The sequence below is a fragment of the Triticum dicoccoides genome, unplaced genomic scaffold, assembly GCF_002162155.2.
Source record: "Triticum dicoccoides isolate Atlit2015 ecotype Zavitan unplaced genomic scaffold, WEW_v2.0 scaffold73643, whole genome shotgun sequence".
Classification (NCBI taxonomy): domain Eukaryota; kingdom Viridiplantae; phylum Streptophyta; class Magnoliopsida; order Poales; family Poaceae; genus Triticum; species Triticum dicoccoides.
Window position 1 is genome coordinate 27,108 of NW_021295931.1, and position 7,245 is coordinate 34,352.

Genomic DNA, 7,245 nt, shown 5'->3' on the forward strand with positions numbered 1-7,245 from the left:
TTGATCCTCAAGATCTAAGTTGAAATCTTTTGGAGGGAAGGAACCGTCTGAATGCCCTTGATAATGATTACATTTTTATTCTAGAAAGGTTGTAAATCTCAATCGCAAAATCCATAGAGCCCTACAAAGAGAAGATCAAAAAGAAGCGAAAGACTAGGTGGATAAATACGTAGCTGTTAAAGACAAGATCAATTCATGCTCGTGGTTTCACGGATTATGCAGAAGCGAAAACAATCTGCCAATGAGACAATGACCTGCAGATGGCTGATGGTTGCACCTTGCGGCCTAGCGGATGCCGGATGGTTGATGGCCCGGTCGCCGGCATGGGCACACGGCTGCGGCGCAACACCAGGGTGCCGTGCGCAACAGCGACAATTAGCCAACGAACAAGAATCCCCAGTGGCCGAGCGATTGGCAGAGAGTCCAAGATGAAACAAACCAGTGAACGTTCAGATATTCGGAGTGATTAACGCGTGCGGCCGTGCGAGTGTCGACGCTTCTCCTATCGCTAGCAGCAATTGGGCCTAGCCCATCTCCAGCCCCTTGTGTTTGGTTTCCTCCTTTTATTTTTTCGCTACCTAATATTTTTGCTAGGCTATACTAACATAAATACCAGATCATGGCCCCACCTCCTGGCCCGGGCCTCGAGCCGTCGCCCCTTCGACCATACACCAGGGTCGGCCTGGCTTCGAGCCATCTCCTTGGCCCATTCTAGCTGTCAAGCCGCCTCACTAGCCATGTCACTGCAGGCTCGAGCTCCTTCAAAACAAAGAATGGAATCCTCACATTCCGTCTTTTCGTTCCGTTGGGCACCACTCGTCCGAATGAGTGAGCGACATGAGAATAAAGACGACGACTACGGTTGCAACAATGGTTGATGGCAAGATCAAATCTCAGGCTTGACGCTTCCCCGTCGATGGGTGAGGTGCTGGTGATGACTTCGTCAACCTTGATGCTTTAACTTCGGTCGTATTTTAAATAGACCTTGTATACGAATTCGTGTATGTTTTTTTAGTATAGGCCCACAGACATCCTGTGCCGGAGTTCGGCCCAACTAAACATGAAGCCCTAAATAGGGCCCACCCCCATCATCCGCCTCCTCGGTCACAGACCCACTCCACTCTCCGCTTCACTCTCCACCCCCAAATACCCAAACCCTCACCGCCGACCATGGCTGGTCCCCGGCAGCCGCCGTTCACCAACGTGGACCCGCGACGGAGGCCGATCTGCGGGGCAGGGGCCGTGACCCGCGTGAGGTGGACCGATCCACGGAGGAGCTACTCAGCAACATCAACACCGAGCTCATCCCCGACCTGCCCGCCTCCGACGGACATCATCTTGAACAACGCCCACCTCCGCCCCAAGGCGTCAGCTTTTCCCCCACGCCGCCGACTCGGCGGCCATCGTCACCGCCATCTCCACCATCCTCGAAGCGCACACGGGACCCATCCCCTACGCCCGTCTCACCAGCAGCCACATGAGCGCCTACCAGGCCCAGCTCGCGCGCTGGCTCCAGCTCCTGGCCACCAAGGGCGTCCAGGAGCTCGCCCTCGTCAACCGCCCGTGGCCGCTCGACGTGCCCCTCCGGGCCGTGCTCTTTGGCATCGCCAGCATCGGCTGCCTCTACATCGGCCTCTGGAAGTTCGAGGACGTGGCAAGGTTACTACCCCGCACCTCCTTCCACCACCTCCGTGAGCTTGGCATCTGCAGCGTAGTCATGGAGGACGGGGACATCGACTTTGTCGTCGCCGAGAGCCCCATCTTGGAGACCCTCAGGCCTCAATATCCATGGATGCAACAAGGGGCTGCGCCTTCGCTTCGTCAGCCAGAGCCTCCGGTGCGTCCAAATTTGCAGCTCTGTTCCGGAGGACATCGCCGTGGTGAAGGCTCCTCGCCTCGAGCGGCTCATCCTGGAGGGGTCCCGAGGCAACGCCGGCGGCTTGTGCACCAAGGTCAGGATTGGCGATGCTCCCAAGCTGCACAAGGAATCTTGCAGCCAGGGAACACCATCCTGGTTCCTGGAGATGCGAGACAACATCGTCATGGTGTGTACATCTCCTGTCCGCGGTCTAACAGTTTCTTCAGTTAGCAAAACATCGTCCAATTGTTGGAGGTACAATACTAAATGTGTAATTTTTTTGTTCAATGGGGTTCATTCCAGGCCGGGATAAATGCGAGCCAAGCGCCATGGCCACCAGCGTCAAGTTCCTGAGTCTAAATGTGTGTTTCACAAGCCACACCGATTCCAAGATGGTTATCTCCTTCCTCAGCTGATTTCCCAATTTGGAGGCACTGCACATTATGGTAGTTTTTTTTCATTTCATGTTTTGCTTACATTCATACCGGTTTCCAGTATGTCTTATGTGTAGAATGTTTGCGGCAGCAGATCATGTGTTTTCAGCTTCTGATTGATTAATTGCAGATAATGTACTATTATGCAGTTCTCCCAATGTCGATTGCTTTGCTTATTTACCTCTTGTTATAGCGTCTCTCACCATGGTCATATATCATACAACTTGGCAATATTTGTGCTTTTGATGTTGTAAGTGGCATGTGGGGCCCGTTTCTGACTTCAGAATTTACACATGATAAACCAAACACATTGCCACCTACAGTTTTTTGGAGGTCCATGTGGTTTATCATATTACTCTAAACCACGTCACATACTAGATAGCGATTTCAGCTGTGAATTTTGCAACTGACATGCAGTGCCAGACTACAGTTTGCAGGTGATCTGTGTGATATTACCACAATGCCATGTTAGTTCTTTGCTACTAGAACCACTAGTAGCAAACGGAGCTTTAAAACCGGTTGGGGGGACCTTTAGTACCGGTTGGTGTTACCAACCGGTACTAAAGGTTTTTTTTGAAAATTTTGGAAATTTTTTTGATTTTTTTTTTCAATTTTTAATTTTTCTGAATTATTTGGTGATTTAGTCTCTAATCACCTTTCTTAACTGCTCAAGTGTGGATCACTCATTCCAAATCATCTAACATCCCGACCGGTCACCCATCCCTCTCACTACTCCAGCCCGAGCACGCTTAACTTTCGGGTTCTATTCTCCTTCATTTCCAAGTCTGCACTTGTTGTTTTCCTGACAATAGTAAGATGTCAATCCTATTAACCCTCAGGAGTTTAGGTTGAGCATTAAGTCACACATTTCATTGTTTGAGTTTGAAACTATTATTCTAAAAAACAGTAATTATTTAGTAACACTAATATTTCTTGAATAAGTTTGACCATAGTTTGACCATAGTTTGACCACAGTTTGACCAGATTTGACCAAAATTCAAAAAATTGAAATAATTATTTAGTAACACTAATATTCTTGAATAATTATGTAGTAACATTAATACTTCTTGAATAAGTAGTTTGACCAGATTTAACCAATTTTTTTTTAAAAACTGAAATTTGACCATATCTTTTATTTCCTTTTGGAATTTGAGGATTCTAAAAAATTGCAAACATGCCGTAGGTGGTCTCCATCGGATGCGGATTTTCGTGCTGAATTTTTTGATATATTATATGTTTTTTTCCGACGTCGTATGCAAAAGTTATAATCGTTTTACATTTTCCCTACACTTTTTGCAAAACATGTCCAAATTTAAGTTTTCAGTTTTTATCATTTTCTTTTGATTTTTTTCAAACTGAAATGGCGATACACGGGGGGGGGGTAGAGTTTGAAAATTGCCCTATAGTGCCGGTTTGTGTCTTCAACCAGGACTATAGGATAAGACTCTTTAGTGCCGGTTGGTGACACAAACCGGAACTATAGGTTAGACCTTTAGTACCGGTTTGTGTCACAAACCGTCACTAAAGGGGCTCGTGGGGCCCTGGCCTGACGCCAGCCTGCCACCACCCCTTTAGTACCGGTTCGTGGCACGAACCGGTACTAAAGGTTCATTAGGTTCATCACGAACCGGCACTAATGCATAGCCATTCGAACCGGCACTAATGGTCACATTAGTGCCGGGTTTTTTACAAACCGGCACTAATGTGCTTCACGTTTGACCCTTTTTCTACTAGTGAACGTATCATGTCATGAGTTATGTCTGATTAACTAATTACAAGGTTTTTGTCAAGCTTCTATTTATTCTTAGCCATCAGGTCTTCTCTACACATACTACATAGAGACTAAAGTACAAAATCATAATTCTGCGGGTTGCATTGCATGTTAATTTCAGTTAGTTATGATATTTGTTATGAATTCTGGGATTGCAAATTTCTGTCTACAATTTGCTGGAGGGGCCTGTGTAGCATGCCATATATATTGATGCTTTACTTCTATGCTGCACCGTATCAGGCATTTATGTCTGATTAACTAATTACAAAGAAGGTGTAATGACTTATATCTGAAAATTCTTCTTGAAGAATATATTTGTAAAAGTGTGCATGTGTTAGGAGAGCTACACTGCAGCTCGAATCTGTAGCTTCAGTTCTTAATTTGTTATGCATGAACTGTAATAATGAGGCAACCTTAGTTGATGTTTTTCTGTACTAATAGGCTACTTGGTACTTTGTTTAGCTCTACACATGGAAATATTGGCATGTCATATCTCCGACATATCAGTGAAATCAAGCTACTGTTTGTTACGCCATAGGGGGTAGCATCTAGGTATGCCTCATAGTATAATGTACAATATGTGTTTCACGAGTCACGACATAGGCTGGGGCTTCCTTGAGCACAATATCCGCCACCTTCCTCAAATGCTTTCCCAGTTAATATGAGGCACCGCAAACTATTAATTTTCATTATATACTCAACATGATTCCTAATAGGTGAACTGTTGAGTGATTTAATTGCTTTTTTCTCCTGTAGTCTGAAAATTGTGATTATGAAGCTGGTAGTGCCAGGATGAATCTCAACTTTTGGAAGCTGGTCAAGCCCACTGAAAATGTCAAGTCGTGCATCAAGGTGTTCTCTTACAAAGAATTTCGAGGGGAGCTCGGGGAGGTTGTCTTCCTCAAGTTCTTCTTCCGGAGCGCGAGGGTGCTAAGGACCGTGTCCGTCTCCATGGCTAATCCAAGCTTCATGTCATTCTCAATGGATGAGGCGACTCATAAAGCACAGCAAGCTTCTAACAAGATGGCCAGTAGTTCCTGCGAAATGGTGCTTCTCGGGGGCACAGGTCCTGAAGGAGGCATGCCCTGGAGCTTCAAGACATGTACCGATTACTCTGTTGAGGACCCTTTCTCAGTGGTGCAGATTCGCCACAAAGCTTAATATTCGTGGAGCAATGGAAGTTTTTCGGATGTCAACTGTGAAGCATGTCCGGTATTTGCTTCTTCTGCTACCTGTATCCTGACTTTGGTGGTATTGTAAATTATTATGGGAAGCGTAGAACCCTTTGCTCGGGCCGCATTACATTATATAGAATACATGCCGTGGCTTACAAGGTTTAGATCGATACTAGATCGATCGGTTACAGAAGAAAGATAGGGAGAGGTTGAAACAGAAGAAGAGATATGATATGTTTACAATTTAAACAGAGTTCTATCTCTATACAACAACTAATTCTAACACCCCCCTCAATCTAAACCTCATGAAGCTTTGCCAAGGTTGAGATTGTATTTGAACTCATCTAACCTTCTCATGGTGAGTGGTTTTGTGAAGCCATCAGCAAGTTGGTCTCTCGTAGGTATGAACCGAATGTCAATTAGCTTTCAAGCTACCCTTTTTCTGACAAAGTGAAAATTAACTTCAATGTGTTTGGTACATGCATGGAAAACAGGATTAGCTGAGAGGTAGGTGGCACCAATGTTATCACATCATAACCTAGCAGCTTGTGGAGCCTTAATCCCAAGCTCATAAAGTAAAGTTTGTATCCACATTACTTCAGCTGTTGCATTTGCCAATGCTTTGTACTCCACCTCAGTACTTGACCTTGAAACTGTAGCCTATTTTCTTGCACTCCATGATACAAGGTTTGTTCCCAGAAACACAGCAAAACCACCCGTGGACCTTCTGTCATCAGCACAACCTGCCCAGTCTGCATCAGAATATGCAGTAACAAGCATGGATGAAGACCTGGTAATATGAAGCCCAAGTCCCTCTGAAAACTTAAGATACCTCAAAATTCTCTTGACTGCAGTCCAATGAGTAGTTCTAGGTGCATGTAAATATTGACATACTTTGTTCACAGAATAAGAAATATCAGGACGTGTAAGAGTCAAATATTGTAAATCACCTAAAACACTCCTGTAATTTGTTGCATCCTCTGGTCCAAGTACTTCTCCACTTTCAACTGTAAGTTTTTCTGAGGTTGAGATTGGTGTACTCACAGGTTTACAATGTTCCAATCCCACTCTCTTGGGAATATCAGTTGTATATTTGTCATGTGTGAGAAGTATGCCATCCTTTACCTGTTTAACCTCTATACCAAGGAAGTAGTGAAGATCACCTAGATCCTTAAGAGCAAACTCCAGTTTCAGATCCTTAAGCAGACAAGTAGTGGCATCTAAGCTTGAACTAGCAATAATTATATCATCAACATAAACAAGCACAAATATGGTGATATTGCCTTTATTGTAAAAGAACAAAGAGGTATCTGCTTTAGATGGTATAAACCCAAGTTGTTGTAACTGCATGCTTAATCTTGAGTACTAAGCTCTAGGAGACTGTTTCAAACCATATAAAGCTTTATCCAACTTAAAGACATAATGTGGTGTGCTTTGGTTCTCATATCCCGGTAGTTGTCGCATGAACACTTCTTCCTCAAGAACACCATGAAGAAATGCGTTCTCAACATCTAGCTGTCTTAGACTCCAACCTCTGGAAATAGCAATAGACAACACAAGCCAAATAGTAGCTTCCTTAACAACAGGGCTAAAGGTATCTTCATAATCAATACCAAATCTTTGTTTAATCCATTTAGCAACTAATCTAGCCTTGTACCTGTCTATACTTCCATCATATTTTCTCTTGATCTTGTATACCCATTTACAATCTATAACATTATTTCCCTTCCTTGGTGGTACTAAATGCCAAGTTTTGTTTTTCATGAGTGCATTGTATTAGCTATCCATAGCCTCCTTCCACTCTTTATGATTAAGAGCATCGTGCAAATGAGTTGGTTCACCACAACTACTAAGAAAAGCTCGTTTGACCCTGTCGTACCTTACAGTGCCATTGGTATATTCCTTTGCCTTGATAATACCTGACTGAGATCGAGTATGACGACGAGGAGCTACTGGCGAGGTTTGCACAGAAGATCCCGATGTAGCAGTAGCTGTTGGTTGCGCCAC

At 44.4% G+C, this 7,245-nt stretch overlaps 1 pseudogene; it reads left to right on the plus strand.

The window, feature by feature from the left end:
- The first annotated feature begins 1,170 nt into the window (after positions 1 to 1,170).
- LOC119347692 lies at positions 1,171 to 5,224 on the plus strand (annotated as a pseudogene).
- The last annotated feature ends 2,021 nt before the right edge of the window (positions 5,225 to 7,245 follow it).